The 24,476-nt window shown below is 48.4% G+C and overlaps 1 protein-coding gene across 3 annotated transcripts in view; it reads right to left on the bottom strand.

Annotated features, from left to right (window-relative positions):
* Positions 1–24,476, bottom strand: part of OPRD1 (opioid receptor delta 1) — a 52,236-nt gene that overhangs the window by 14,900 nt on the left and 12,860 nt on the right. Inside the window, exon 1 of one of the 3 annotated variants that reach the window (XM_086332042.1) lies at positions 12,365–12,542. The exons of the other annotated variants lie outside the window; for them this stretch is intronic. The gene's annotated coding sequence lies outside the window, so the exon portion shown is untranslated. Of the gene's footprint in view, positions 1–12,364; positions 12,543–24,476 lie in introns of those variants that run through there. 3 annotated transcript variants of the gene reach the window in all.

The raw sequence follows: 24,476 nt of genomic DNA, 5'->3' as shown, positions 1-24,476 counted from the left end.
AATGGTTAAATTTTATGTGTATTTTACTGCAATAAATAAGTTGTGGCTAATCAAGTGCTCTCACTGTGCCTGTTTTCTGAGCTAGAGAGTCTGATGAGGAAGTTCTTTAGTGCCATTCAGATCCTAGCTCCTCAACACACTTAGCTGTGTGATCTTGAATAAATTACTTCACCTCTCTGAAGCCGTTTCCTCATTGGTAATTTCAGAGTAATCACGCTTTTGGAGCCAACACAAGCGAAAGCCTCTAGCTTACTAGCCAGCACAGAGTTAAGAATTAGCAGCCTTTAAGGGTTTATTTTCCCTGATATTTTTATGCTTATTTTTCTCATAGAATTCAATCCTCTCTGAATTGGGCCCAACCCTGGGGATGAACTCTATTGACTCTGAGATGCCTTGGGAAACTCATTGCTTTTCTTTTTTTCTAGGTCAAAATCCCCTTTAGCGCATCTTGAATTACACAGCTGCTAGGGAATTTCCTCCCAACCATCCTTCTCAGGGGCTTCCTTGGTGGTTCAGTGGTAAAGAATCTGCCTGCCAATGCAGGAGACGTGAGTTCGATCCCTGGGTGGGGAAGATCCCTGGAGAAGGAAATGGCAACCCACTCCAGTGTTCTTGCCTGGGAAACCTCATGGACAGAGTAGCCTGGTGGGCTACAGTGCATAGGGTCACAAGAGTCAGATACGACTGACTAAACAACAGCAACAATCCTTCTCAGACCTCAGGGAGGCTTCCCTTATAGGAAGCACCGAGTGCCTGACCATGTTGATTTCAGAGCCCTAAACCCATTCCACCATCTGTCAGACAAGCCCCGTTCCCCGCCGGCCCCAGGCAGGGAAGAACAGGCACCACCTCTATCCATTTCCCTTTAACTTGATACAGACTGGCCTTGCTCAGTGTCTAACGCACAGCCAGGGCCACAGGAAATCCACACACGCTCCTGGGTCTCTGGAGAGCTGGGCTTCTTGATGACAAGTAAGCTCCTGGTAAGAATTTCCTTCCCCAGGGAAACCCAGAGCGGTCGGTTAGACTGATTGACATCTTAATGCCCAGTGCCCAGAAGAAGACTAAAACATTCCCTCCTATGTACAAGGCCCCAAGGGGACAGGTCTGACAGCTTTGGGTGGCTCATTTTTTTTTTTTTAAAAGCAATATTCTCTAAGTGTCTTTTCTCTCCTGTACCAGTGAAAGTGAAAGTCACTCAGTCATACCCGACTCTTTGTGACCCCATGGACTATACAGTCCACGGAATTCTGCAGGCCAGAATACTGGAGTGGGTAGCCTTTCCCTTCTTCAGGGGATCTTCCCAACCCAGGGATCAAACTCAGGTCTCCCACATTGCAGGTGGATTCTTTACCAGCTGAGCCACCAGGGAAGCCCAAGAATCCTGGAGTGGATAGCCTATCCCTTCTCCAGGGGATCTTCCCAACCCAGGAATCAACTGAGCTATCAAGGAAGCCCGCATGTACCAGGCAGTATGCCAAATGCACTGAATGCATGATTTCATTTCAACCTCTTTGCAACCCTGAGTGTTAAGACCTAGCTTATCACACATCAGCCATGGCAGAGGGGCCAAGTCTGGAGGCATGGACCAAAGGGAGGGAACTGGTCCAGAGGTGGGCTGGTTCCAGAGCCTTCACCTGCCCTCACACATTCCTCAACTCTGCTATGATCTGGAGTTTGGAGACCACCTGTTCACAGTCCAGGTAGGGTAGGGGAGAGAGACTTATACACCTCAGAACAATGGCACAGATGTCATGATGGGGCCCGGTGGGGCAAGGAAGAGAGGTCAGTTCAGAACAATATGTCCACTTCTGGTCACAAGGGTGGCAGCCAGAATTTGTGGCATTACAGCTGCATCCCAGGTTTTTCTCAGGCATGATTTTAGGTACTTCTTACACCTGTGCTTCGTTTTATTCTTTAATAGATAATAAGCATTTGTTGGACACTGACTCTGTGCCAGGCACTGGGAAAGCATTTTACATCATTTAATTTTCCCAGTACCCTATGGGGTGGATAGGATTTATCATTCCTGATTTATGGGGAGCAATAAAGGAACTTGCCCAAGGATGCAGAGGCAGAAAGAGGCTGAGCAGAGATTCCACCCCTGTGGGCATCTCCAAGTCCCTGGTGCCTTCCTCTGGACTTCCATTTCAGCTTCTCCCCTGCAATCCCAGAGTGCGCACCCTTCACATACTCTCTTTGACAAGGAAAACATTAAGTCCCAAAGGCATGGCATTGTCTCGGTCACCACTAAGCCTGGGACTTCCCAGCTCCAAGCAGGTGCTCAAAGCACATCTGTTGAATGAATGAATGTCACTGCATCTGTCCGCCACACTAGACAGGGCAGCCTTCAGGCAGGAACCGTGTCATAAACATAGCATTTACTGGGGGATTCCCGGAGGACGGAGGGTCAGCACCCTGATCCTTGGAGGTAACCAACCACAGACCCAAGAGCTCTGAGATAGACCACGGTGCTCCCTTCATCCCTTCTCTCCTCCACCCAGGCCAACCCAGGGTCCCTGAAGGACATCCGGGCCTGACCCTACCTGCCCTGAATCTGCAGTGACTCAGCTATGCCTTGGCAAAAGGAAATCTTGTCAGATCATTTACCGAAAGGAGCAAATTTGTTTTTATCTGAGCTGAGGGCTATTTTCTTTTACCTCTCATACATAAGAGCTCACGGGGCAAGAGACCTAAAAACAATAACAGCAACAAAGTAAGGGCACCAATCAGGCTGATCGACCTTACGGCACCTTAGGAACCAAATCAAACAAAATGCTTCAGCCTAGATCAAAACTCACTGGGTCCCAAACAGCATGGACTGTTGGGAGTATTCAGAGTTAATTTTCTTCCCCAGTGCTTTGTCAGATCTCAGAAATAACAGCTGCTCACTATAGAAGGTCCAAATAATACAGAATCATTTCATAAAGAAAATTTAAAAACCATCATTAGGACAGACTATCATTGACAGATAACAGGCAAATATACAGGCCCTGTTTTAAATAAATGGGATCTGGCTCTAATACTATTATATAACCTGTTTCTTTCTTCTCAAAAATATGCTGTAATCATCTTTCCATATCCACAGACACAAATTAATATAATTTGGGGGGACTGATTGTTATTCTAATCCAGAGGTCAACAGACTTTCTCTGTAAAGAGCCAAAAAGTAATTATTTTAGGCTCGATAGGCCCCTTAATGGAGAAGGCAATGGTCACCCACTCCAGTACTCTTGCCCGGAAAATCCCATGGACGGAGGAGCCTGGTGGGCTGCAGTCCATGGGGTCGCAAAGAGTGGGACACGACTCAGGGACTTCCCTTTCACTTTTCACTTTCATGCATTGGAGAAGGAAATGGCAACCCACTCCAGTGTTCTTGCCTGGAGAATCTCAGGGACGGGGGAGCCTGGTGGGCTGCCATCTATCGGGCTGCACAGAGTCGGACACGACTGAAGTGACTTAGCAGGCCCCTTAAGGTCTCTGATGCATATTCTTCTGCTTTTTGTTTAACGTGTTTGTTTGTGTGTTTCGGGTTTTGTTTTTTTTTTTTTGGCCTCAGGGCTTGGGGAGGTCTTAGTTTCCTGAACAAGGATTGAACTCCAGCCCTTAAGAGTAAAAGTGTGGAGTCCTAACAACTAGACTACCAGGGAATTCCTGTTGGGTCGCAAAGAGTCGGACACGACTGAGCGACTGAACTGAACTGAAAAGTGTAAAAAAAAACATTTTTAGCTCAAGGACTATACAAGAACAGACTACAAGCTGGAGCTAGTCTCACTTACAGACACTAATGCTCCCAAAGATAGTTACTTAATAAATCTCCGATTAAAAGACACATAGGTTGCTTCTGCTCTTTTGGTATTATAAACAGTATTGTGATAAATGTCTTTGTGCACAAAGATATCTGATGGTCTCCTTGGGAAATTCCTAGGATCTCAGAGCTAGAAGGAAACTTCCCAGTGGGGGCATTCCCTCTGTGGCACTCCAGACAAATGACTATGCAGTTTCTGCTTGTGTACATCCAGAGATGGGGAACTCGCCACCTGCAGCACAGTCCTTCCCATTGGGGACAACTCACAGGAAAACAAGTTCTTGGTTTTATCTGAGCTGAAAACTCCCTCCTTGTCACCTGGCACCATTTTTCCTGGTTACACTCACAAATCACAGGTTCTAAACCTAACCCTTCTCTTGTCCATGTGTTGGAAAATAAAGATGTTAATGGTACTCCCTTCACCCAGCTTGGTGAGACCTGAGTTAATATGAAGAAGAGTAAGTGCTCAGTATGGCTGGTTGGTAAGCTGCCTTCTCACACCGAGTAGCCATTCCTTGGAGCCCCCATCTCAGTTGGGCCTCAGGCATTCAAGAATATGATTATCTAACTTGGTGATCCAGTGGTTAAGAATCCACCTGCCAATGCAGGAGACATGGGTTCGATACCTGGTCCAGGAGGGTTTCACGTGCCTCCAGGCAACTAAGCCTTTGTGCCACAACTGCTAAGCCCGTGCCTAGGGCCCACGCTCTGCAACAAGAGAAGCCACCACAATGAGAAGCCCGTGCACCTCAAGGAAGAGCAGCCCCTGCTCACTGCAACTGCAGAAAGGCCCATCATCAACGAAGACCCAGCGCAGCCAAAAAGAAACAAACAAAATCTTTTTAAAAATGGAATGATGCGAGTAAAGACGGTACCACCCTCTGGGTTAAAGGAGGGCCAAGACGATGCAGGTAAGCCACATCACAGACGCTCAGGCCTTCTCCCATCTCTCCAGGCAGGTAAGGGAGGCTGAATCTACTTTCAGTGGGATCTATAACCCCAAAGCCATTAACGTGGACAAGGGCCACACCAGGAAGGGTGGCCTCTGTGGATACGTTTTCAGGTTTCTGCCCCTTGGCTGGCTGCATCCACCATACATACACGTGGTGGGGTCTCTCCTTTTATTTATTTTTTTACTTTTTATTTTTCCCCCAGATGCGTTTTTGTGTATTTCTTACTTCACTGACATCACTGCTGGTGGGACATCAGCTTAAGCCATGCTCCCATCACATCACGCACCCCAGACGGGCAACTTTGTTCCAGCTCACAACTTTGTTCCTCTCCTTCTACTTCTCCCTGAGCTCCTTGCACCTCCAGCAGGTAGTGTCACTACCAAAGTTTCAGTAACAACCGTAGTGGGTTAAACAGCAGCCCCTAAAAAGACAAGTCCACATCCCAACACCCAGAACTGGTGAAAGTGGCCTGATTTAGAAAAGGGGTCTTTACACATGTAATTACATTTTTTTTTTTATACGTTTTTTTTTTTTTTGGTTGTGCAAGTAGGATCTTAGTTCCCTGACTAGGGATAGAACCCCCTGCATTGGGAGTGCATCTTAACCACTGGACCACCATGGAAGTCCCTAAGTTAAGGATCTTGAGACCATCCTGGATTATTGGGGTGGGCCCCTAGCTCTAATGACAAGTGTCCTTGTAAGAGACACACAACACACAGGAAGAATGAAGGCCATGTGAAGATGGGAGCAGAGATTACACTGATGTGGCCACAAGCCACGGACTGTTGGAGTCACCAGAAGCCGAAGAGGAAAGGAAGATTTTTCCCCAAAAGCCTTCAGAGGGAATGCAGTCCTGGAGACACTTTCTGGACTTCTGGCCTCCAAGAATATAAAAGACTACATTTCTGTTGTCTTAAGCCGTTGGGTTTGCAGCAATGCATTACAGCAGCTCTGGGAAATGATACAGTAAAAGTGCAGCCAAGGAGAAGCATGGACTTTGGCACCAGACACACCTAGATTTAAGCCCCAGCTCTGCTTCTAACCAGTCAATCCTAAAGGAAATCAACCCTGAAGATTCACTGGAAGGACTGATGCTGAAGGTGAAGCTCCAATACTTTGTCCATCTGATGCGAAGAGCTGACTTCACATCAGAAAGTCAGATTTAGAAAAGACCCTGATTCTGCAGAAGATTGAAGGCAGGAGGAGACGGGGATGACAGAGAATGAGATGATTGGATGGCATCACCAACTCAATGGACATGAGTTTGAGCAAACTCCAGGAGATGACGAAGGACAGGGAAGCCTGGCGTGCTATAATCCATGGGGTTGCAGAGTCGGACACGACTGAGCGACTGAACAACAACAGATGCTTCTAACCGTAAGACCCGGGGTGAGTTCTAACTTCTCTGAGCCTCAGTTTGCTCTTCTGTGAACTGGGTATAACCATCCTTCCTCTCGAGGGTGTGGTGAGTGTGGGATGAGTTCATGCCTATGATCTCCCTAGCACACTCCTGGCACATTCGTATCATATGGCTTCTCTTCTTGTCCAGATGAGGAAGATGGGCCCAGAATGATCCCTGGGGTCCCAGGCTCCTGACTCCTTTTCTGGCCCTTTGGTAACCTACCACCATCGAGATGAAACACAGAGCCCTGTTCTGGAACTTCCTCCCTAGAAGAGGCTCTGATCTGGAACACTGAGTTCAAACTTCCCCACCCACTTTGCAGATGGGAAAACTGAGGCCTGGAGAGGGAAAGACAATTGTGCAAGGTCACACAGAATAGCAGTTCCCCCGACTTCTAGGAGCCCAAGTTCTTTCTACTTCTTGAAGCTGCCCTCCCAGGAGCTAAATCTCAGATGAGGGTTCAAGGTAAGAGGCCAAAGGGAAACGGGCTCCTGTCCACGGCTTCAGAGTTCCTGACAAGATTGCTGCCTGCACTGTCCGTCCCTGCGTCCAGTGGTTAACCAGGGAGGGTGGGTCCATGGATGCAACTGTCCCCATCACTGTCAGCATCTCTGCCACCATCTCCAACACAACAGCTACACAGACTCAGTACTTAACACGAGTCTGGTGTATTATACTGCATCCTACCATGACATTTATAAAGACTATTTCATTCAATCACTCCAACAACCCTATGAAATTGCTATTATCATCCTCATAACAAAGGAGGAAAGTGAGCCTTGGAGAGCATACTGGGTTGAATAGTTGCCCTCAAAATTCACACCTAAGGAGTTCCCTGGTGGTTCAGTGGTTAAAAATCCACTTTCCAATGCAGGGGACACGGGTTCAATCCCTGGTCCAGGAAGATCTCACTTGCCATGGAGCAATTATGTCCATTCACCACAACTGTTGAGCCCATGCCCTGCAACTACTGAGCCTGTGCCCTAGAGCCGTGCTACACAAGAGAAGCCACTGCAATGAATAGAATAAAGTTATTTTTTTAAAAAAAGAAATGGTTGTCCTATTGAATAGATTAAGGTGGGCCCTAAATCCAATGACTGGTGTCCTTGTAAGAAGAGAACAGAGACACACAGAGCGACAGGGTCATGTGAAAACGCAGCCAAGAACTGGAGGGACACAGCTACAAGCCCAGAGGATAACAGCGAGTGCCGGCCACCACCAGAAGCTCAGGGACCAAGAACTCTTCCCCAGAGCCTTCAGAGGGAGCAGAGTCCTGTTGATTTCAGACTTCGAGCCTCCTGAACTATAAAGAAAGTATTTCTATTGTTTTAAACCACCCAGTTGATGGACTGCCTGGTGGTCCAGTGGCTAAGACTCCACGCTCCCCAGACAGGGGGACTGGATTTGATCCCTAGTCAGGGAACGAGAGTCCACAGGCCAAAACTAAAGATCCCGAATGCCACATGGAATGTCTAAGATCCTGCCTGCTGCAACCCAGCACAGCCAAATAAAAATAAATATTTTTTAGAAAACAAAAATAAACCACCCTGTTTATGGTGATTCGTTATGGCAGCCCTAGGGAATGAATACATAAGGATAACTGTCTTGCCAGCAGTGGCCTAAAACACAGAAGCAATGTCTGTTAAAACTGCTCCACTCCCCTGCAAGACCAGCAAAAAGACTTTTTTCATCAGAAATACAGAATGCTAGCACTGGAAAGAAAGACAGCTGATAAGAGTATTTACTGGGCATTTACTATGTGCCAGTTGCCTTGCTAAGGGCCTTATGTGTGTTCACCATCCCACTGAAGGGGCATAACCACCACAGGAGGTGACCATTATTCTCCCCATTTACAGGTGAGAAAGGTTGAGGCTCAGAGGGCTGAAGTGACTCACCCAAAATCCTGGAGCTAGGAGTGGCAGGACCTGGGTAAGTCTTGGGTTAATTCCAGAACCCAGAGTCCTGACCTCTACTCCATCTTCTCTCAGTTGGTCAAGTTCAATCCCTTTGTTTTACAAATGAAGAAACCAAGGCATAGCTACAGTGGTGATCCCAAAGGCTGTGCCCACGCTGGGGGATGAACAGCTTAAATAAAGCAACGGCCACCCAGCGGTCCAGCTGAGGCTCCCTGTATTTGTAAACAAGGGGTGCTTGCTCTTCCCACTGGCAAAACAAGTTGGGGTGGGCAGGGAGGGCAGCAAGCTATGACCTGCCCACCATCTGAGTGGCGAGTAGCCAGAAACTAGTTAGTTATCTCAGTTTTGGCAAAGCCTGAGGAAGCAAAGTGGTTAATGACAACGAGGCCCAGCAAGCGTGTCGAAAGAGAAGATTAAAGGCTGGAACATAGAAATACAAGGCTCCTGAGCTGCACATGAGTGAGGGGGGTGGGGTGGCCTCCAGAGAGCACTCAGCAATAAACAGGGCAGGCACCTTGTTCGGTTCAGTTCAAGAACCACAACACACCCATGGGAGGCAGGGAAGAGAAACTCGTCTCCACTCTGGCTCTGCTTCTGGCGTAACGATGACTGGACCAGCGGATGAGGCAGCTGGACACTGCCCCAGAGGCAGATTTCCTTAGATGTGACGTATCAGCCCATGGGTCTCTGGAAATAGAACATGTCCGTCCTGCAAACACCTACTGATATGCTTACCTGAGTATCAGACCCTAGACTGGGGCTCCAAAGGATGCTCACTGCACCCCCTCATCTGGGGAGACAGGAATGAGTGATCAGGGGTTTGAAAACTGTATGGGTCTCTGATGCGGCATGTGCTGGACACTGTGGGAACACGGAGGAGGCATCAGAGAAGGCTCCCTGGAGGAGAGACTTACTAAGCAGAAAGTGAAAAGTGAAAGTGAAAGTCACTCAGTCGTGTCCAATTCTTTTCAACCCCAAGGACTATAAAGTCCATGGAATTCTCCAGGTCAGAATACAGGAGCGGGTAGCTGTTCCCTTCTCCAGGGGATCTTCCCAACCCAGGGATCAAACCCAGGTCTCCTGCATTGCAGGCGGATTCTTTACCAGCTGAGCCACAAGGGAAGCCCTACGAAGCTGAAAAGGAAGGGGTGTTACTGTAGAGCAAACAGAAGTCTGAGGTTCCTGCACATCTTCTTTCCCTCTTGTCTTGTCGTTGGGAGAGTTTTCTTATACATCCCAGCCCCTCAGAGGGAGTCTCATTAACAAAGTGCCAATTAGATATTTAAGAAACACTCAGTGAAGCCTCCTCAGAGCCAGGGATTGAGCTAGGAAACAGGATAGAAGATGAATGGGATGCAGTCCCTGCCCTCCAAGAGCCACCAGTGTAAAAGGGAAGACAAGCACCGGAACGTGCGATTACACTACAGCCAGAAAATGCCCAATTCAAGACCACTGATGTTTGTGTGTGTCTCCCCTCTTCCTATATGACAGGCACTGGATGAAGGTACTTGATTTCCATCACTGCACTTAATCCTCATGACAAATTACTCTGGTGAACACTGTCACTGCATTTAGCAGACCAGGGGACTCTGAGGCTCAAAGAGGCAGAGAAACTTGCCCAAGATCATAGAGCCAGTAGGTTATACGACCAGGACTCAATCCCAGGTCTGTTTGACCCCGTGATGGTCATTAATTTTATGTGTCTATGTGGCTAGGCTACAGTGCCCAGTTACTTACTCAATATTGCGGAGGAACCAGAGATCAAATTGCCAACATCCGTTGGACTACAGAAAAAGCAAGTGAGTTCCAGAAAAACTCACTACTTGTGCTTCACTGACTACACTAAACACTTTGACTGTGTGGATCACAACAAACTGGAAAATTCTTAAAGAGAGAGGAATACCAGACCACTTTACCTGCCTCCTGAGAAATCTGTAGGCAGGTCAAGAAGCAATGATTAGGACTGCACATGGAAAAACAGACTAGTTCAAAATTGGAAAAGGAGTACAACAAGGCTATATATTATCACCCTGCTTATTTAACTTATATGCACATCATGCAAAATGCTGGGTTGGATGAATCACAAGCTGGAATCAAGATTGCCAGGAGAAGTATCAACAACCTCAGATATGCAGATGATACTACCCTAATGGCAGAAACCAAAGAGGAACTGAAGAGCCTTTTGATGAAGATGAAAGAGGAGAGTGAAAAAGCTGGCTTAAAACTCAACATTCAAAAAACTAAGATCATGGCTTCTGGCCCCATCACTTCATGGCAAATAGACGGGGGAAAAATTGAAACAGTGACAGATTTTATTTTCTTGGGCTCCAAAATCACTGCAGACTGTTGACTGTAGCCATGAAATTAAAAGATGTTTGCAACTTGGAAGAAAAGCTATGACAAACCTAGACAGCATATCTAGGCAGAGACATCATTTTGCTGACAAAGGTCCATAGAGCCAAAGCTATGGTTTTTCCAGTAATCATGTGTGGATGTGAGAGTTGGATCATAAAGAAGGCTGAGCAGTGAAGAATTGATGCTTTCAAACTGTGGTGTTGGAGAAGACTCTTGAGAGTCCCTTGGACAGCAAGAAGATCAAACTAGTCAACACTAAAGGAAATCAACCCTTTAGATTCATTGGAAGGACTGATGCTGAAGTTGAAGCTCCAATTCTTTGACCACCTGATGCAAAGAGCCAACTCATTGGAAAAGACCCTGATGCTGGGAAAGATTGAGGGCAGGAGGAGTAGAGGGTGACAGAGGATGAGATGGTTGGATGGCATCACTGACTCAGTGGACATGAGTTTAAGCATATTCTGGGAAATAGTGAAGCACAGGGAAGCCTGGCGTGCTGCAGTCCATGGGGTCGCAAAGAGTCAGACGCTACTTAGCAACTAAACAACAAATTTAATCAAACCCTAATCCAGTTGTTGCTGTGAAGGAATTTTGTAGATATGATTAACATCTACAATCAGTTGACTTTAAGAGGTTATCCATGATAATGAGTTTTGCCTGAAGAGCAAAACTAAGGCTTCCCAGAGGAAGAAGAAATTCTGCCTGTGGATCACAGCATCAGCTCTTGCCTGAGAGTTGCCAGCCTGCCAACCTGCCCACAAATTTCAGACTTGCCTAGCCACACCCCACAGTCGCATAAGCCAATTCCTTGAACTATATCTCACTGGTCTTTTTTTTTTTTCTGGTAGGGTTCTGACTGACACAGACCTGAAAACCATGATGTAGGCTAAGGCTGGTGCTAGGAAGCCACCATCTCCTCACCCCGAAAAGGACAATGACAACCACCAGATGCTAGGCTGTTCAGGGGGTTGAGTGTGATGAAGGCCAGTGGTCAGTAGAGAGAGGGCAGGCCTGGCCAGGCAAACACTTTCTAACCTTGGCGTCCTCGTGCAAAAGTCTTACATCTCTGAGCCTCAGCTTCATCATCTGTAAAGGCATATTCAGTAGTTCCTTTCTCATAAAAGTGCTATGAAGATTAAGTGAGATTTTGCATGGAAGGTTTCCAGCATGGCACCTTGTAATACGGCCAAAGCACAGGCTCGTTTTTGCCACAGTTTTAACTGGTTGGATTCTTAATTATTTTGAGTCGTTGCCATTGCCAAGTGAATGTTCCCATCCCATAATTCAGTGTAAAAAATGCCCACAACTTTATCATCCTTAGTGATCTTATATGAACGCTACACAGCTTGCCTGATCTGTCCCTCCACCGACCTCACGCCCAGGGCCACTCCTGGAGGGCGATGGGCAAGGCAGGCCTCGTGCAGAGCACTTCACACTCAGTCTCCTCTGACTCACACCAACCCTGGGAAGTGGGTATCAATACATTTCATTCACAGAAGGAACCTGTAGCACAGAGAGGTGCTTGTCAAGAAGCACAGAGGGAACAGAACCAGGGTCTAAAGTCACATGATCTGAAAAGCTCAGGCTTCCCCACTCCAGGCCCTTGGCCATGCTGAGCATTCCTTATTATATATACCTCCTTCTGCCCGACACACAGCAGTCTCACTTTTGTTTTATTTATTAACAGTTCAGTCTTTTATTTTATTCTTATTGTCTTAATATTTACTTTTATTTATTTCTTTATTTGGCTGTGCCGGGTCTTAGTTGTGGGATCTTTGTTGCAGAACTCTTAGCTGCGGCCTGTGGGATCTAGTTCCCTGACCAGGGATCACACCCAGGCCCCCTGCACTGGGAGAGCAGCGTCTTAGCCACTGGACCACCAGAAAAGTCCCCAGCAATTCAGTATTTTCGTAACTATAAATCAACTTACCCCGTTCCACAGCCTCTTGTAATCCCTTGCTGTACAAAAGAGTCATTTTTCCACAATTGGGACCAGAGAGTATCCTGAATTCGACCTCCTTCACGGACATTCCTTCATGGGCACTGCATGACCGAGCTTCAGGAATCTCAGGCCTTGGTTCAAAGGCTGACTTTGCCATTTACCCACTGATGCCCTCAGCAAGCAAATTACCACCTCTGAGGCTCAGTGGCCTCATCTGTCAAATGGAAAGAAACAAGGGACCGTGTATGTCAAAGCGCTGGGAGAATTAAAAGAGACCATGTATGTGAGGCACTCGGTACAGAGCTGCCCACTGTGTCAGCCCTCGAGAAAGGTCAGCAGTGGTATCTTTGATGTTAAGTCCAACAAGTCGATATGCCATGCTTTGCTGTAGACCTCTCGCTTATCCAGAATGACCAGGCCTGAGCCCACGGAAGAAATGTCTTGGGGCCACCTGCCCCTCCCAACAGGGCAGCCCTGTGACCACGTGTGAGCTCCTGCCCTCCTCACCGAGAGGAATGGAAAATCACTAAATGTGGGGCATTTCCCGGCACTTCAGGAGGATGAGTTTTGTTTTGTTTTTTTTTTTTTGAGGATGAGTTTTTGTAACCAAGGGAAACAGATTACCTCCATCTGTCCTGCAGGGGCATCTGGCCTGGCTGGGAGAAGCAGCTTCTTTCCCTTGGCTTAATCCCTACCCCTGCTTCCAAGTCCCAGGCAACCAGCCAAAAGGCATCGTTCTCACCAATAACTTCCTAATATAGGCCAGGCCCTGCGCTAGGCCCTGCATCATTTCCCCTAACGCTTGCTCTCACTGTTGTCTCTGCTAAAACACCTCCTCCCAGCAACTGGCCTCTACTCAATGGTCTCCTCCCCTGTCCCCCACCATCCTCCCCATCTTTACCAGCAGCCCCGCCATTCTCTCTCCTTGAGCCTGCTTGAGTTGATTTCATTGCCTATGCCATTGGCCTTACATCTATTTCTTTAGCGTCTAACTTTTCGCCACTAGAATGTCAGCTCCATGAGGACAGGGACTGCGTCTTATCATTGTTGCACACCTAGCACCTAGAACCCTACCTGGTACTTAGAACGAGCTGCCGAATATATGTTTACCTGCCACGCAGGTGTTTTTCTATCATCCCCATTTCTCAGAGGAGAAAACAGGCTCAGTGAGGTGAGCCCAAGGGTGGAAGGCCAACAAGAAGCAGACCTGGATTTGCATCCCGTCTCTGAAGGACAGGCTGCTTCACCAGCTGCTGGCCTTGCCCCTGGGGGAACTGGGTTCTTTGGGCCCGTTTTGTGTTGTCAGTGGCCCCCAGGCTGGGCTGCCCTGTGTAGGAACTCACTTTTAACGTTCCCAGCTACTCCTGTTTCCAGACACCCTTTGGCTCAGATAATCCCAAGCACGGAAAGAGATGTAAGTGAGGGAAAGCAAAGTTCCAGTCCTGCACTGGCCACTGATTCAAAAGACAGAGAACCTCTCCAGGCTTCAGTTTACTCACTGGTAAATCAGAGGGGCTGAACTTGACATACAAGATGGCAGAGGACAGGGCAATGGCTAAGCACGTAGCTCTACTATTCGCAACAGCCAAGACGTGGAAACTCCAAATATCCATCGACAGATGAATGGATAAAGAAGATGTGGTACATACATACAATGGAATGTTACTCAGCCATAAAAAAGGAATGAAATAATGCCACTTGAAGCAACTCAAATGGACCTAGAGACTGTGATACTAAGTGCAACAAATCAGAAAGGGAAAGACAAATACCATAGGATACCACTTCTCTGTGGAATCTAAAATATGAAATAAATGAACATATCTACCAAACAGAAACAGACTCACAGACAAAACAGACTTGTGACTGCCGTGGGGGAAGGATGGAGTGGGAACTCAAGATTAGCATATGCAAATTATTAACATTATAAATAGGATGGATAAACAACAAGGTCCTACTGTACTGCATGGTACAGGGCGCTACATTCAATATCCTAAGATAAACCACAATGGAAAAGAATATAAATAAGAACATATGTATATATTCAGTTACATATATATAACTGAATCTCTTTACTGAATAGCAGAAATTAACACAACATTGTAAACCAATGAATCTTCAATTTAAAAAAAGAGTGTGGGCTCTGCAATCAGAATGACCTGACTTCAATCTGACTCCAGGACTTTGAGGATGTTATTATATCAAACATTCTCTGAGCCTTGAGTTTCCCCATCTAGAAAATAGGGTAAACAGTACTCACTAATAGGGTGAGGATTAAACAGGATAATATATACACATATCTAAGCAGAGCGCCTGGCACAAAATAAATATTCAGTAAAGAGAATCATCATCCGTGATTCAAAATTCTATGCCCTGGTGAAAAGGTTACTTCTGCAGGGGAGGGCAGCGAGGCCATTTCCACCTCTCCCTGTGTCATGTTTGTTGAATGGGGCTTACCTGGGCCAGCTGCATTGGGAGCATGGAGTCTTAGCCACTGACCACCAGGGAAGTGCCCTGAATGGGACTTTTTGACTTCAAAGGACTCTGAAGTTTGAGTTCCTTCCACTTATCAAGAAAGACTTGGGAAGTTACAGAAGAAAAAATTCTTGCTGTACACACCCACCCCGGCCAGAGACAAAGCTGCTGATTTCTGCAGCTGCACTGGGAGCTCTGAATCAATAGAACACAACCCAGACACCCCGTCCTACTCTGTGCCCCTCAGCTGGTAATGGGGCCGCTGCAGCTTGCATGATGGTAAATTGCTAATTTAAGCCTGGCTTCTGCTCTACCCCTCGATTATCCCTCTTCCTGTGCATGTTATGATGTTCCGGGTAGCCAATTAGATTTAGAGGTCCCAGGACTCTGACGTTAATGAAATCATGTCTTGCCCTTGCACAGCCCTCTTCCTCTAAAGTTCAAGCATCATCCTCCAGGAAGGGGAGAAGGGAAATCTGAGAAGCATTCTTCCTCCAGTCCCGGCTGCGGGAAGAGGAGCCTGAAATTATGTCTGTCTGTCTTTTCTCTACCTGAATCTCCAGTGCCAAGCCTCCACATAGTGGTTTGCCAGAACCCTCTTGCACAGCTTCATGGACAGGAAACTCCCTGTATTACACAGTGGCCCATACCTCCCTGAAGAGCTCTATCAGAAAATTCCTTAAGGAAATAATATGAGATGTGCACAAACATATGGATTTAAGAACATTCACAGACACATTATTTAGATTGGCATAATATGGGAAACAGCATAAGTACCCCCATATAAAAGACATTCATACAAGACAGCTATCAAAAATCATGTCTGCAGGGACTTCCCTGGCGGTCAAGGAGCTGAGGGTCCGCCATCCCACTGCAGGGGGCCCGGGTTTCCTCCCTGGTCAAGGAACTAGATCCCACACACTGCAACTAGGAATTTGAGTGCTGCAACTGAAGATTCCACATGCCCCAATGAAAATGGAAGACATCACGTACTTCAACTAAGACCCAGCACAACCAAATAAAATCATGTCTTCAAAGAAGCAAATTTGGAAAACTCAGCAGTGGCCACAGGACTGGAAAAGGTCAGTTTTCATTCCAATCCCAAAGAAAGGCAATGCCAAAGAACGTTCAAACTACCGCACAATTGCACTCATCTCACATGCTAGCAAAGTAATGCTCAAAATTCTCCAAGCCAGGCTTCAACACTATGTGAACCATGAACTTGCAGATGTTCAAGCTGGATTTAGGAAAGGCAGAGGAACCAGAGATCAAATTGCCAACATCCACTGAATCACAGAAAAAGCAAGAAAGTTCCAGAAAAACATCTATTTCTACTTTATTGACTATAACCAAAGCCTTTGACTGTGTGGATCACAACAAACTGTGGAAAATTCTTCAAGAGATGGGAACACCAGACCATCTGACCTGCCTCCTGAGAAATCTGTATGCAGGTCAAGAAGCAACAGTTAGAACTGGACATGGAACAACAGACTGGTTCCAAATCAGGAAAGGAGTATGTCAAGGCTGTATATTGTCACCTTGTTTATTTAACTTAAATGCAGAGAACATCAAGCGAAACACTGGGCTAGATGAAGCACAAGCTGGAATCAAGATTGCTGGGAGAAATATCAATAACTTCAGATATGCAGATGATACTACCCTTAAGGTAGGAAGTGAAGAAGAATTAAAGAGCCTCTTGATGAAAGTGAAAGAGGAGAGTGAAAAAGTTGGCTTAAAACTCAACATTCAGGAAACTAAGATCATGGCATCCAGTCCCATCACTTCATGGCAAATAGATAGAGAAACAATGGAAACAGTGAGACTTTGTTTTTTGGGGGGCTCCAAAATCACTGCAGATGGTGACTACAACCATGAAATTAAAAAATGCTTGCTCCTTGGAAGAAAAGCTATGACCAACCTGGACAGCATATTAAAAAGCAGACATATTATTTTGCCGACAAAGGTCTCTGTAGTCAAAGCTATGGTTTTTCCAGTAGTCATGTACGGATGTGAGAGTTGGACTATAAAGAAAGCTGAGCACTGAAGAATTGATGCTTTGAACTGTGGTGTTGGAGAAGACTCTTGAGAGTCCCTTGGACTGCAAGGAGATCCAACCAGTCCATCCTAAAGGAAATCAGTCCTGAATATTCATTGGAAGGACTGATGCTGAAACTCCAATACCTTGGCCACCTGATACAAAGAACTGACTCATTGGAAAAGACCCTGATGCTGGGAAAGATTGAAGGCAGGAGGAGAAGGGGACAACAGAAGATAAGATGGTTGGATGGCATCACTGACACGATGGACATGAGTTTGAGTAAGCTCCAAGAGTTGGTGATGGACAGGGAAGCCTGGCATGCTACAGTCCATAGGGGTGGCAAAGAGTCAGACATGACTGAACGACTGAACTGAACGATGTGAGAAGGCTGCTAGCAAAATATTATATATGATGTGCCCATTATTTCAACACAGTATGACTCCAATGTCATTAAAACACACACACACAGTGAGAGACACAGAAAGAGATGGGAAGCAAATACATCAAAATGACAAAGCATTTCTCTTTATGGTAGGATCATTGGTAACATTTGTCTCTGCTTAACTGCCTCAGTGTTTTCTGAAATAACTAGTGTTACTTATAACAACATGTGTTACTGTGTTTATTGTAAAAGAAAATGTTTAGTATTGAGCTGATAGTTTCCCTGTAGTATCCACCCCAAAATTCTAGTTCCTCTGGGGCTCGAAAAATGTCAATCAAATGAATGAGATGCAAGTCTCACTCTTCTTCTAAATAGATAAAATCACGGAAAATATGTATAGCATACTTACCAAGTTCCAGCTCTGTACTGAATTCCTTCACATCCAGCCTCATGAGCTTCTCATAACCACCCTGTGAGGGTTGGGATCTCACAGGGGTCTATTTCTACTCCCATTTTACAGATGAGAAAACTGAGGCCAAGAAAGGTCATGCATGTATCTCCCAAGCTCCCTCTCTTAGTAAATGCGATTCCCAGATCAGTCTGGCTCTGACATCCAGGCTCTCAAGTGCTGTTACCTCATGCAGAGGCCTAAGAGGTTTGCAGACAGCAATCTGCCTTCCGCCCCAGCCCTGGTCCTCCCTCCTCTAACTAGGCAGGCCCAGCCTTCGCTTCCACTGCCCATGTGTCTCACGGACAGCAGTGGTAGAGTGGGTCTGGAGGGGTTTGGGAGCCAGGAAGATCTGGGTTTGCCCCTTTCTGGCTGTGAGAGCCACCTGTTCCATCTGAGCCTTCTGGTCCCCATCTCTCACTCCCTTGCAGGCCCACTGTGGCTCAGAGGAGCCTCTGGCCTGTGGCAGGAATGCGGAAGTTGACTCCTCCGGCTTCTCCCTGGTGTGCCTATGAGTCATACACACTCCCCAGAAAGTAAACCCAACAGGCTAGGAAGCCGGGCCCCGGGGCAGGGCCAGGAGGCACAGGGACACTGGCCAGGACTGCAGCTGCCCTCCCTGCCTCACCAGGGCTCATCCGGCCCAGCCTCCGGCCTTCTTCGGGTCCCACAACACTGCAGTTTGAAAGGGACAACCAAGGCTAGGATTTCCAGGGCCTGCCCAAGGTCATCCAGCTCTCCACTGCCCTGATCCAGCCCCGCTACACCAAATTCATCCTCTTGAACTCCATTCTGCACAGACTGCTCCAAAGTCCTCTTCCCCATGTCCTGTGACTCCAAGTTCCCTCATTTCCCAGCATGGCTGCCTTACCGTGGGCCCAAGAACCTGTCCAGTCTCACAACTCGAGCCTCAGCACAGCCTCCAGCCCCTCATACAGCCATGCTGGGCCTGAATCCAGGCTTCTCTTAAGTTCTCCCTCCCCTCTCCGCACCAGAATAGTAGTAACAGTGTTAGTCGCTCAGTCCTGTACGAGTCTTTGTGACCCGCCCTGGACTGCAGCCCACCAGGCTTCTCTGTCCATGGAATTCTCCAGGCAAGAAAACCAGAATGCGCTGCAATTTCCTACTCCAGGGTATCTTTCTGACCTAGGGATTGACCCCAGAAAGGTGAAAGAGGAGAATGAAAAAGCTGGCTTAAAACTCAATATTCAAAAAACTGAGATCATGGGTTCCAGTCCCATCACTTCATGGCAAATAGATGGGGGGAAAAATGGGGGTCCAAAATCATTGTGGACGGTGACTTCAGCCTTGAAAGTAGAAGATGCTTGCTTCTTGGAAGGAAAGCTAAGACAAAACCTAGACAGTGTATTAAAAAAGCAGAGGCATCACTTTGACAACAAAGGTCTGTATAGTCAAATCCAGTAGTCATGTATGGATGTGAGAGTTGGACCATAAAGAAAGCTGAGTGCCGAAGAATCGATGCTTTCGAACTGTGGTGTTGGAGAATACTCTTGAGAGTCCTTTGGACTGCAAGGAGATCAAACCAGTCAATCCTAAAGGAAATTAACTCTGAAGATTCATTGGAAGGACTGATGTTAAAGCTGAAGCTCCAATTCCTTGGCCACCTGATGCAACGGGTTGACTCATTGGAAAAGACTCTGATGCTGAGAAAAATTGAAGGCAGGAAGAGAAGGGGGTGACAGAAGATGAGATGGTTGGATGGCATCACCAACTCAATGGACATGAGTCTGAGCAAACTCCGGGAGATGGCGAAGGACAGGGAAGCTGGCATGCTGCAGTCCAAACAGTCAGACATGAATGGGCAACTTAACAGCTCCAGTATCTGAGCCACCAGCGAAGCCCCCACCAGAATGACTCCCTCCAATTCCCGGGGGCTGGCTCATGGAGTTCCTCTAATATGTGCATCCCACTCCCCCAGGAATTTTGGAAGGCAGAGATTGTAGTCGGTGGTTCATCACCAGCCCCAGGGCCTGGCTGCAACTCAGCTCTCAGCAGGTGCGCCTGACAACCCTGTTGAGGCAGACACCCGCTTGCAAGACCTTTCCTGCTTTGGCGCCTGGCTGCCAGCCCTGCCCTCTAGCACTCCTCGTTCAGCCACAGTGAACTTCCCCGCCCTCTGCAGTGCTGCCTTCTGATCATCTCCTGAAGATTTCTTTGCTCGTGCTGTTCCCCCTGCCTGGAATGCTCCATCCTCACCTCTCTGTGGAGCCAACCCACTGCTCCCACCCACATCACGACTCAGCACAGACACCACCTGCCCTGGCTGGGTGCCTCCAGACTCCGTCAGCTCTGAAAATTTGCAATTGTCCCTGGAACTGTAACTTACTAGGGGGTCCAGGGCGCATGGCTGTGTCAGAAGCCAGGGCCCATGATGCGGCTTCAGCTGAGCATCTGGGCCGTGGGGGCTGCAGCTGGACAGGCCCGGCAGGATCAGTATCAGCAAATGCTTGTTGAATGAGTAAATGTGCAGATGATGCAGGAAGCAGGAAAGGACCCAAGGTGGAAAGTATAGACAATCTCATGGCCACCAGCTCTGCCTGCCTGGAACAGCCACTGGGGTGCCAGTTAATCTCAGCATCTGGCATGTGCTGAAGGCCTACTCTGTGCCCAGTGCTGTGCTATGACCTTTACATGCATGATCTCACGTAGTCCTCCCAAGAGCCTATCCTGATCACCACAATTTTGCAAATGCAGAAAGGGGGCTCAGGAGAGTTAAGCCGTTTCCCAAAGCCACGCCACCAGACATGGTGGAGCAGGGATGGCAGACCAGCACCACCTGACCTCCTGGTGTGACCTTCTCCATTGCACTGTCTCACCTCACTGGGATCTCTCCTGGTCCAAGGGCCCCAGGGTCTGCAAGACCTCAATCCAGGCAAGAGAGGGGAGGGAGACCAGAGGGCAAGAGGTTCACGCTGGGTCTCCAAGAGCAAGACAGGAACTCAGGGCTCCCCCCACCGAGCACTTGTTCCAACCACCCCTGGCACCTGGGCAGTAGACAGAGGGGACAACCAGAATGCCTCACTCATCTGTCGTGACCCTGCCCCACACCAGGCTGCCAAGCCCAACCCCCCCCCCCCCCGCTTGCTCTGTGCTGCAGCTCCCTGGGATGGGAGGCAAAACACAATGCTCTAGCAACACCACCTTGTCATCTTTAGGACAAAGGTGCCTCTTAGGCAGGTGCTACAATCCACATTTTATAAATGACGAAACCGCAGGGCAGAGCAGCCATCCAGCCTGCTAAAGATCTGGGCAGGTGGCAGAGCTGGCATCTGATACAAGAAGAGTCAGAAGAGACACCAGCCTAGAAGAGCTCAAGAGGCAGAGTTATGAAGAGACAGGGAGGCCTGGTGGGGGGTTGGTGAGAGACACAGCAAGGTATAAACACGCCCAAACCAGGGTCAGGGAGAGGAGGAGGCAGCAGACAGGGCAGGCGGATGAGCAGCCACACCGGAGAAGCATCAACTCCATTCTCCTCCCTGAATTTGGGGTAGGCAAACCAGGAAGTTCTGGGCCACATACAGGGAAGATGGCATCATCACTGATGACTTCTAAAGATGGAGTCATCAGAGATGTGGGGATCCTTAAGCCCTTCACACTCCACTCCACCTAGAGAGCTGGAATGGGAACTCTGAGATGCCAGCCCTGCTCAGGGCATGACTCTACCCGGAAGGAGGGGTTGTCGGGCATCTGCTGTAAAGACTCCCCAAGTCCCCACACTGGCTGAACTCACCCAGCAAGGGGAGGGAGGGAGCATCTGCCTGGGGACCACATATCCCCAAACTCCTGCTCACATTTCATGGAAATTTCAGAAACCACAGGCTGTTGGCTAAGAGTGCAATTCCCAGAGGCCCCTCTTGTGTATCCAGAGGGTGAACAGGCTTCCCAAGCATATCCTTGGAAGTTGGGATGGGGGAACAGGGAGTGCTTTGTGCTCTGGGATTCTGAGTTTCCTGTGATCTTTTTTTTTCCAGCCCCTCATGCATGTCAGCCTTGTTCCTCACCTTTTTACTTAGTTACCCTCTCCATACCCTTCAGCTTCTCAGAGGCCTTCCTGGAATTTCCAGACCAGGTGAGACCCTCCCCGATCCCGGGTCTCACAGCTCACTCTTCCATGGCCCTCAGCACAGCTGCAAACTTCTATCTGTTGGATGACTAGTGGACGAATGTCTATTTCTCCCAGACCTAAGCTCCATGAGGGCAGGGATGGTGGATTTTCTTCCCCACCATCACATCTCAGCATCTAGCATGGATTTTTATTGAATGAGTTAATTCTTTTCATTCCTTCACATAGAAACCCTCCCTGTTCTCAAAGGGCTTAAAGGGCTCAGACACAACATGTCTCCTTTAATCCTCACCACCACCCCAGATGTGCTGCTGTTACATTCACTTTACACGCAAAGAAATGAGTTTCGGAAAGGTGAAGTCACTAGTCCAAATACACAGCAAGTAAGTGGCTTTGAACTCTGGATTTGCACATTGATGTGTCTGGCTTCTGGAGAAGGCAATGGCACCCCACTCCAGTACTCTTGCCTGGAAAATCCCATGGACGGAGGAGCCTGGTAGGCTGCAGTCCATGGGGTCGCGAAGAGTCGGACACGACTGAGCGACTTCACTTTCACTTTTCCTTTCATGCATTGGAGAAGGAAATGGCAATCCACTGCAGTGTTCTTGCCTGGAGAATCCCAGGGACAGGGGAGCCTGGTGGGCTGACGTCTATGGGGTCACACAGAGTCGGACACGACTGAAGTGACTTAGCAGCAGCAGTGTCTGGCTTCAGAGCCCTAGCTCTGCCGCTCACCTCCCTCCTTCTTTGTCCCAACGGCCTTCTGGATCATTTTTGCAAACCCTCCCCTGCTCTCCAAGTAGGCTGAGCTCAGGACTCACAGGCAGAATTCATCCATTCAATCACTCATTCATTCAGCCAATCAACTGACTCACTTACTGGTGGGGCTGAGCTCTGCATGCTCAAAGAACCATGGATACACTGGAGGTTTTCTTCATCCTGGCTCCCCACTGTACACACACTGCTCTTGGGACTTTGCCAGCAGAAGTCGAGCCCCAGACAGTTGCCCTGTCCCTAGCCTCCCTTTCAGTGGGGGAGGACTAAGTGCCAGGGCCTGTCATTCCCCTCCCCAAGGATGGCAGCCTAAAGCACATGTGCTGAATAACATGTGTAGTCACTGTGCTTTTGTCTCCATCATTCTCTGAGAACCCTAGGACAAGAGGATGGATAGGATTCCGCCCCCTCCTTCTATGCGATTCTTTGTCCCCTACCCCAGGCAGCTCTGGAAAAAGTTCTGGACCTAGGGGAACAAGCCACCTTGCCTCCCTCTGAATTGCGGCTTCTTCAACTGTACACTGGAAGTGACAATGATGGGGATGCTGATGCCTATCCTACCAGGCTGCAGGAGAGGATTCAATCAGTCGGGCCCAGTGATCACATAGATGGCTGCCCCGGGAAATGTCGGCACGACACAGGGACCTAAGGGGCCCACTATGCTGCTTGCAAGATGCACTTGACACAGGGTGATGTGGGGAAGGTTGATGGGCAGCACCCTAGCACATGCAGCCCAGAGCCTGCCCTCAGTGGACCCTCAGAAGTGAGAGGCCCTCCCCTGGCTCAGTAGGGCGGGGGGGTTCACTCATCAGCCGACCAGTCAGAGGCCCCAGGAAAGAGACTGGAGGTGGAAGTGAGCACACTGACACTTGGCTTTCCCCAGATCAGAGCACTGAGACCTCCGCCCCAGCCCCCCAGAGCACGAGTGCAGGAACCTGGGACTCCTGGAATCAGAGCTACTCCCAGGCCCACCTTAGGAAAAGCACCCCCTCACTCTCCTTCTGAGAAATCTTACTCCTCCTCCTCACACTTACTGGGTCCAGACACCATGCCAGCTGCATTTATAATGCTCTCTGAGTGCCACCTCACAAAAACACTGTCAAAGAAGACTCTATTACTTCCCCATTCTATAGATGAAGAAACTGAGGCTCAAAGAGGCCAAGCGGTTTACCCCAGTGGCAGAGCCAGTTCATGGACTACTTCCCAAGGTAAAGTGGGGAGAACCACGGACAAAGCAAAGATTGCTCCTGCCTGTGCTTGGGAAAAATTTCCCACTGGAGCTGGTGATGAGTCACTGAAAGAACAGGAAATTCTTGTGCCCTCCACTCCTCCTGGGGGAGCAAAGCTTCCCCCGAAATCATCCAAGCCAAAGCTCCCACAACACCCCAACACCACACAACACTCCAGTGTACTGTGCTCTGTCCAACAGAGACCTCCCATTCTGGAACTCATGGTCCCAGCTACAGAGACTGGGTCTCTATCCCCTAGACGAGGAAACTGAGGCAGGTGGGGTAGATGGTGGGCGAGAAGAAAGGGCCCCCAGTGTGACAGGCATCAGCAATTGGGCCAAGACCACAGTTCACATCTCCAGCCTCTGAATCCACAATCTGCCCCCTGCTCTCTGCCCTGTCTGGTGGCACCAGGCCCCAGAGAGGTTTAGGGTTGTCCCTTGGTCAGCCAGCACAGATGACCCATTTCCAGTTAACCAGGATGGGAGTTTCCTTTCAAGCCCTTTTGCCCGTGTCTGCATTGGTAGGGCTGGGTCAGGAAGACTGCTTCTGGGCAAGCCCATGATGCTTTAGACTCTCTGAGAAGGTCCCTGCACTGAACGGAGACACAGAAGAGAACTTTACTTCCTGAGATGAAAGTACAAACTCCAGTCCAGCCCAACCACATCACTTT

Source organism: Bos grunniens, chromosome 2 (genome assembly GCF_055505025.1).
Source record: "Bos grunniens cultivar Pamir isolate PY7600 chromosome 2, Bosgru_T2T1.0, whole genome shotgun sequence".
Taxonomy (NCBI): Eukaryota; Metazoa; Chordata; class Mammalia; order Artiodactyla; family Bovidae; genus Bos; species Bos grunniens.
Note: the sequence above shows the minus strand (reverse complement) of the source record. Positions and strands in the feature narration are given on the sequence as shown.